This window comes from Marmota flaviventris, chromosome 15 (genome assembly GCF_047511675.1).
Source record: "Marmota flaviventris isolate mMarFla1 chromosome 15, mMarFla1.hap1, whole genome shotgun sequence".
In the NCBI taxonomy this organism is placed as follows: domain Eukaryota; kingdom Metazoa; phylum Chordata; class Mammalia; order Rodentia; family Sciuridae; genus Marmota; species Marmota flaviventris.
The window spans coordinates 23,056,580-23,064,577 of record NC_092512.1 but is presented as its reverse complement, the minus strand read 5'-3'; the positions used below and the strand labels follow the sequence as shown (position 1 = coordinate 23,064,577).

Sequence of the window (7,998 nt, the reverse complement as noted above, 5' to 3'; positions counted from 1 at the left end):
GTAACAGCCAGCAGTGACTGACATTTGTGAGTCAACTATCAGGTAGCAGACACAAAGTAGTTGACTGTCTTATTTCTTGTTTTTGGGCATTAATTTTACTAAATGAAACTAAATGATTCACAAGATGAAGATAGTGAGAAATGAAATGAATCTTTATTAAGCAGCTTCTATGTACCAGGCACTATGGAGGAGGCTTTAGTTTGGCATTTTGGCCTCCCACAAATATTTGAGGTGGACATTAATCTGAACGTTCTAGAAGTGAGAAAATTAAACTTCATGAAGATTAGTAACATAAGCAATAAAAGATGGTTACAAAATTCAAACTTTAGTTTTTCTCACTCTGACTCTTCTCTTTCCACCATGTCACACTTCCTAATATTAATGGTCTTGCCACTATTTGAATACTGAGCTGAGATGTAAAGAATATCCAGCAAAGCAGAAGCTAAAGCACTATTTTTTAGAGTTAAATAGTCACAGCATGCTAATGAGCTCCAATAGTCCAGTGTCAGCAAAATAACACTGTTAGAAAATTATTCACTAACTCACTGACACAAATTCCCCCTTTTTAATTTCCCCCTCACTGATTTCTGAAAGAAAAAAAAAAGTTCTCAGATACAAGTGTCATTTCTAGCCTTCCCAGATTTAATTTTATTTTTTAGTTCTTTTCTATGTCTCTTTCTATTTATTTTGAAGATGCCTATCACCATGGTGTCCAAGTATTCAGACAAACACATTAAGCTAAAACAAAACATATGAGAGAATTAAAAAGAAAAGCTTCAGAGATCACTATCCTCTGGAGCTAAGTGTGGTTGATTTAGAGATCCCAGATTGCATCTTGATACTGAGTAGTGAAGCTGGCAGAGTTAGGAAAGGGCCTTGATGGTAATTTTCTATTATTTAGCCACAAAGATGAGATGGACCTTTCCATTTCTGGAACAGAAAAGAAAAGGAAACACAAAAGAATAAGACATAAGAGTTATCCACTGGCTGGGAACGTGGCTCAGTGGTAGAGTTTTTGCCTAGCATGCACAAAGGCCCTAGGTTCAATCCTTAATATTGGAGAAAAAATTCTAAAAAATAAAAGGAATCCATTCTGATCTTACAAATTCGCCAACTCTGAGAATAGGACATCAGGACCCCAAATACTCCAGAATGAAATCAAGTCTGTAATCCCAGCAACCAGGGAGGCTAAGGCAGGTCAGCAAGTTTGAGGCAGCCGGAGCAATTTAGGAAGACTATCAGCAACTTAGTGAATCCCTGTCTCAAAATATAAAGTAAAAAGGACTGGGGATGTAGCTCAGTGGTAAAGTGCCCCTGGGTTCAATTCCCAGTACCTTGGTCTACCAAAAAAGAAAGAAAATGAGGTGCCTAGAAGACGGAAGAACTATGAATTTATTTCTTATTTCATTTCACTTCACTTTTCTAAGTCATCCCACTAGTTACCACCTAAAGATGGAGAATTCACCAAAAAGTTGTCCTTGAGATAAAGAAACTAGTTCAAGGGATAGGGTCATATCAAGATAGTCTACCTAACTAGAGCAAATGGTCACATCTTTAAATGCTATGAGTAAGGAAGGGAAACAATGAGGTTGAAATTTGTTGTTCAAAAGAATGGAAACACTGTAGAAAAAGAGGACATATCCTTTCTATTATTTTACAAACACTTTTAGTGTCTAATCTTTTAAATGTCTGGAGTCATCTGTTCTCCCACGTGCTTTGCTACCTCCATTAACAAACATACCTACTGAGGCCCATGGCTTTGGAGGATAGCAATTATTATCTTTAGAACACTGCTGGTTACTTTCTAAAACACATCACATCTACAAGGTTGAGGAAGAAATGCCCAGCATTAAACCTAGGATTTCTCTATCAAAGAAAAACAATAGAATAATGACTTTTAAAATACCAAGTTCATTATGCCATCTCATTGGATTTTATTGGCTGGCTTTCTTTCTTTCCTTCTTTCTCTTTAGCATCAAAATGGAAATCTTCAATATTGCCTCCCAACCAATCCAACCAATACTTGCACAATCTGGATCTAGCTGCAGCTCTGTGGCTTCTGCCTGAGCCAGTTTTTCCTGTTTTCTCAATGTCAGATGTGCCAGATTTGGGGCAAGTCCCTGTAAAGGTCAAGCTCTTTCCCAACTTGTGCTTTCTCCTTCATCTCTGAAGTTCCCTTTCATATTCTAAGTAAAGTAATGCATATCAGGTCTTCTAATTATAAGTGTAATGAACGCTGTTCAATAAACTTTGAAAATACTAAAACTTAAAGAAAAATGAATAGGCAAACTATCCAGAGATCACTGCTGTTACTATTCAACGTGTTTCCTTGTCCCTGGGAATTTATTTCTTACTTTCTTACTCAAATTGTAATTACTTTCTCTTTGTTCTAATATTTTCTAGTGAGTGAGTGAGTGAATGTGTGTGTGTATCTTCCATGGTAATTTGCTATTGTTTAACCACAGAGATAAAATTTACCTTTTAATTTTGGAAAAATATAAATAATTATTTATATTCATAATCAGTTCTGAATTCTTTAGTTTTGTCATTTATTTCCTGAATGAACAAAATCAGATACAAACATGATCTGAGGAACAAGTTTGTCCAAGTTCTACTGCTCATCCCAGGCCCTCCCCTGTCCTTCAAATTTATCATGAATTCTAGATCCAAACTTTTATGAAATTAATGTTTTTGGATTATAAAGCTCCTTTTAAAATAACAATAATTTTTACTTTTATTTACTTATGGAACTAAGTTTCAAGAAATGATTCAGAAATTTGTACTTCAGCTAACTTGATATTCACTCGGTTCTTACTCTCTGCCTTCCTGTTTCTTGGTTTTTCAGTTTGGGTTCTTCTTTAGTCATCTGAATTACAACATCAAATAACATTTTCAGCTAGACTACCTAAGTAAAACATAGTCTTACCTAACTGAAAAGGTCCTTCTGTTTGCATTGCAAATAAAATACCTTGTTTTGTGTCTTTAATTCTAAAGCACAACAACTATTCTCCCTCAAATTTATTAGAGTCATTGTTTCAGGTCTTCACAGCCATTAGTGTTGAAGAGCACCTGTCTAAAATCAGACTGAATTTCTTCTTTTCTATGTCTATTATTCCATTTACTGTGGCAACCCTCCTTTGTTGATATATTTAAAAGTTTTCATCTGATTTTACCTTGATGTGATTTCTTTCCTTGATTTTAGCCAAAATAAAGTGAGATTTCTCAGGCTCTGTAATTAAGAATCATTCCAGTTTTATTCAGTAATGAGATTTTTATAATTTCTATTTTGATTGTTCTACTTTCTTCCCCAGCAATACTAAACCTTTAAGTTGAATTTTGAGATCCATTTTGTCTGACATGTTTATGTTGTTCTCATTTACTGTTCCAATCACTCTGTTCTCTCCTCTGTGCTAGTCTCTGTATCGTTGATCCATTTTCTGCAATGCCAGTTCTGCTCTTCACTGCATCAATTAGGAATTGAGTATCACATAGGTAATTTCTTTATTATACCCCTTGCCTTCTTGGCTTGTCTTCATTTCCAAAGGTTTTCCTTCATAGATTTCCCTGTGTCCTTCTTAGACATAGTCTTCTTAAACCCAAGTAGGGGGTTAATATGTGCAATTACTGACGCCTCACTGGCTTTACCTAGGGAAGTTTAGGGCATCTTTAACTCTGGGAACAAGCAGAGTATACGAAAACTGGAATCACTGATTATGCTCCCTTTGTTTCCCTGACTTTTCCTTCTCTTTCCAGTTATCCCCATGATGCAGTTAGTCACTGGTGATATCATAAGAGAATGATATTTTGCCCTATGAATGAGTGTATATTGCATTTGTTTTTTCTACTTATTCTGACAGAATAATAATGCAATTTTTGCATTTCCTCCAGCAAATTTAGAATCCCACTGTGTTTAATTTAAGCATATAGTATTTTGTGCTTTAAGCATATAGTATTGTAGAGCTGTGTTAAAACGTCAATGTCCTTTTAAAACATTTAAAAAGTTATGTGCTGGTACCAGTTCAAGTGCCTCTTTACTTCAAAGTGTTTGTACAGATCTTTTGTACCAGATTTGCTAACAATAAATGAGCAAAATGTACACTGGCCTCTTTCTTAACTAAGCATTCCTCTAAAAACAACAACAACAACAACAAAAAGTGTCGCATGTTGAGATTACCACCACCAGACACTTGGGACAAATCTCAAATCCAAGGGGAAACACTCCCACAAATTGTAAGTGTACAAACAGAAAATAAGTGATAAAGGAAAAAAGGAATGTATAGGGTATTGAAAGAGGAAACAAGAAGATAAACATGGCAGAAGCAAAGGAGAACTGCATTTGCAGTCTGAAGATTCACACTAAATCATCCATGCTTCATAGAAATTAATCTGATCTGTTTGTGCATTTCATCTCCCTTACCCTCATTTTCTTAATCCTTGAAATGGGTTCATTATCATATTGATCCTTCATGTTCGTTTTCACAGTCAAATGAAATTATATAGTGAAATGCATTATATTAAGAAAGTGCGGTAAAAACGTCAAAGTGAAATACTGACACATGCTACCACGTGGATGATCCTTGAAAATATTGTCCTAAGTGAAACAAGCCAGATTCAGAAGGACAAGTATTGCTGATTCTACTTATATTAAACATCTGGAAAAGGTAAATTCAGAGATACAAAGTGATTAGAGGTAACCAGGGTCTGGAGGGAGGAGAGAATGGGGAATTACTGCTTACAGGTTACAGAGTCTTTCGTGGGATGGAAATTTTTTTTTTTTCACTTCAAATGGGTAATGTGCCTATGTTGTAACAAGGTTTAGAGGGAGGCACATCTCACACAAGACCATGAACACTCAATCATCATGCTTATGAACTGAAGGATCGGAAATGTTTTTTATAGTTTGTTGTATAATGCTGTGGATGTGATGAATGCCACTAAATGTTATACTTAAAATGCAAATTAAATGTTTTATATATTCTAATGCAACGAGACATATTTTTAACATTGTACACATGCTCTTTAAACTAATTGTAAGGCAATATTACTTATAAACTAATCCTCAAATTTAGGCTGGTATTTTGGTAATCGTGTGAATTATCACAAATGAACCAATCAATTCATCAATACAAATATCCTGCAAAGGCTCATGTGATGTACAGGGACCTACTTACCTACAATGGCTACAAAGATACTTGAGAGATACTTACTCAACCAATTAAAAGAAACTCCCATTCATCATTTTTAAATGAGTTTTTGAGATATTTCTTATAATTCTTCTGGAGTAAATAGATACGCACAGTGATCTATTACACAGCTACTCCATATGTGAGCATCCCACTGATAGCTGTGATGAAAAAGCATCCTACAATAAGCACATGTATTATCACCACTCAGGAAGCATGAATCATTAGAGAAGTGAAATTTCCCATTTCAGAGCTCATTCATGTTCTGGGGAGCTACTGCTTCCCCTGCAGTCCCCTTCATGTGTAGAGGTTACAGCTGACCCCTGATTTTTTCAAAGCTGTGGGACCGCACAAAACCTGGAAGACAATGCTTTTGACTTTCCGCTGGCTCCTCTCTCCCACAAACCAGAATGTTCACTTTAGTTTTTTATGAAGCAATCTCATTCCCAGTGGGAGTAACTGAGATCACCATCCCATTCCCCATTGTTAAACCTATCAACAGTTCCATGATAAATGCACTTCCTGCCCCAAGTACAAAATTGAGATGGTTTCAGAATACGACCTTAGAAGAAAGGAAACTCATAGTTAATTCCCAAAACTGTAATAATTTTCATTTGTTGAATATTTTATCACAGATGAATCATTTTATTTGTTGTAGTCACTTCCTTCCTAGTTTGATAAGTTAATTTAAAGTGTATTAGCCCAGAATTTAGCTGATTTACTATTTTTTTTTTCTTTTCTGGTTGTTGTTTTCTTGGCCCTAAAACGATCTTGTGAACAAAATCTTTTATATTGAATTCAATTTAACAAGTATTTTCAAGGGTCATGTTCTGTGAAAGATGATGTTGTAGCAAATATAGAAAAATAGCACCAATTCATGACCCTGAGGATTCAAAATATAGAGGGACAGATAACTTGTATATAAGTAAAACTTTAGGAGATTTAAGATTTCCCTTACATATGTGCAACTCAAAAAAAATTAGAAAAATCTTGGCAAGAGATGTGGCATTTATGATGGATTTTGTAGCAAAGTTAGAATGTTTATCATTGTCCATTTAACCTACTAAACTGAAAGTTCCTCCAGGGTAAAGATGATCTTAGTTATTTTTGAATTCCCGGAGGCAATCAAATTGTTGAGGCAGAATTATAGACATATCCTTGACTAGAACAATGTTTTGAGACTGCTTCTATTCAGGAAGTATGTTCCTAACTCACAGGGATTTTTGCAAGTGCTTATTTATAATACATCATACTCTTTTTACAAGACTGATTCAGGAACTAAGAAACTGAAACATAATGAGTGAATGGGGCTGGGTATGGCCCACTAGACCAAGTTGGCAGATATGAGTTTGAATTCCAGCTCTGCTTCTTAGCTTGGTTCTATTTAATCTCTCTGAGCTTCTGATGCACTTTTTAAGAAGATTACAGAAAACAGAATCTAGCACATAGGATTTGGAAAGTAGTAAATAAAATAATATCAAGCAATTTACAATCAAAATTTAAAATATATTAGTTGAACTTAATTGAGCAAGTCTCATGCTTCTAAGTTAATCTTATTAATTGAGTAGCACATATATATTGAATGTTGGATGTTCATCACTATCAAAAATATTGTGCTCAAAGAGAATAAAATCATGACATTTGCAGGTAAATGGATGGAGTTAGAGGAGATAATGCTAAGTGAAGTTAGCCAATCCCCCCAAAAAAATGCCGAATGTTTTCTCTGATATAAGGAGGCTGATTCATAGTGGGGTAAGGAGGGGGAGCATGGGAGGAATAGACAAACTCTAGATAGGACAGAGGGTGGGAGGGGAAGGGAGAGGACATGGGGATAGAAATGATGGTGGAAAGTGATGGACATTATTATCCAAAGTACATGTATGAAGACATGAACTGGTGTGAATATACTTTGTATACAACCAGAGATATGAAAAATTGTGCTCTATATGTGTAATAAGAATTGTAAGGCATTCTGCTGTCATATATAAATAAAAATAATTAATTAAAAAATATCGTGTTCCACATACAACTTTTCCTCAGATCAACAGAAACTTCGAGCAGTAGGGATGAAAAACTGAGACTTGCAGATATGTAGGTACCTAAGGTAGGAAGCAGCATAGGTGGCATTTGAACTCTTGTCGTCTGACTCTTGAGAATTTCTATCCAATCATTATGCAAAGTGCTGTCTAGTGACAAGATTCAACTTCTGAATCTGGTAAGAAAGCAACTTTTGAATTCCTACTGGGGAATATGCTTTTATTCACCCAAGGATGCTGCTTTCCCTAAAGAAGAGCTTTAAGTTTCCTTGAAAAACTGTCCACTCTTTCCTTCACCTTTCACTGTCTTCTCCATGAAGAAGGAAGGAAGAGTCGTCTGGTTGGTGAGGGTGAGGAAGTGGGGTGTGGGCCAGGCTTGTAGATAATGCAGTCCTGCCTCCTGCGCATGGTCACCTACCTGGTGCACCCTGCCTCTGTCTGGGAGACTGGCTGCTCTGCAGCTCTGGGCCCAGGCATGTAAGTCCAACTAAAGCAGAAAGAGAAGAAAACAAGAATTTGGGCTTGGTTACAGGCTGTCTAAAGTGATTTCTTCAATTTCACAGTAGATTTATTAAAATTTGAAGGAGTGAGAAGTACGATCAGGGTTTGAATTCAAATTGCAATGGTTGTTGAATTTGGCTAGTTATATGGGTGTTTTAAAATCCACTTGGAGGATGATCCATAATGGATGAATTATCTTTTCATAGGCAGAATGCATTTTTTTGCCCTTTTTCAGGTGTACCTTATTAAGTATAAATATGGATAAAATGTACTCTGAG

The 7,998-nt window shown here is 35.7% G+C and overlaps 1 non-coding gene across 1 annotated transcript; it reads right to left on the bottom strand.

Moving 5' to 3' along the window:
- Positions 1–4,779: 4,779 nt before the first annotated feature.
- On the bottom strand, positions 4,780–4,881 carry LOC114106582 (small nucleolar RNA U13). Its single transcript, XR_003585225.1, has one exon. It is a non-coding gene; the product is annotated as a small nucleolar RNA U13 (small nucleolar RNA).
- Positions 4,882–7,998: the final 3,117 nt, after the last annotated feature.